We start from the raw sequence: 377 nt of genomic DNA, 5'->3' as shown, positions 1-377 counted from the left end.
GCATATAGCCTCAGTGGGACAGTGAGGAATGGTTCATGTAGGAGTACAAAAGATGACCAAGTTGAAACATCAGTAGGGTTGTAATGGAGAGAACCTCAAATCATGAAAGCAACATATTTTCCCTCTACACTACAGGCAATTTATTTATTTATTCATTCACTCACTCAGCTTAATGGGAGGGTACAAACAACCAAGTCACAATATTTTGAGTTTATTAAGTAGAATGCCTCCTGTAGTTGTGTCCCACCCTCAAGGGTGTGCCATACACCCCCAAATTGTGCCCCTAAAGTGGAAGCACCCCAAGTCCCCCTCCACTCCCTTCTCTCATTCCCCCTTTCCAAATTTGAATTGAAATGAGTTTTTCTCCTCTCTGGGTA

Source organism: Otolemur garnettii, unplaced genomic scaffold (genome assembly GCF_000181295.1).
Source record: "Otolemur garnettii isolate 467f Iridium unplaced genomic scaffold, OtoGar3 scaffold00160, whole genome shotgun sequence".
NCBI lineage: Eukaryota > Metazoa > Chordata > Mammalia > Primates > Galagidae > Otolemur > Otolemur garnettii.
This window is presented reverse-complemented; position numbering follows the sequence as displayed.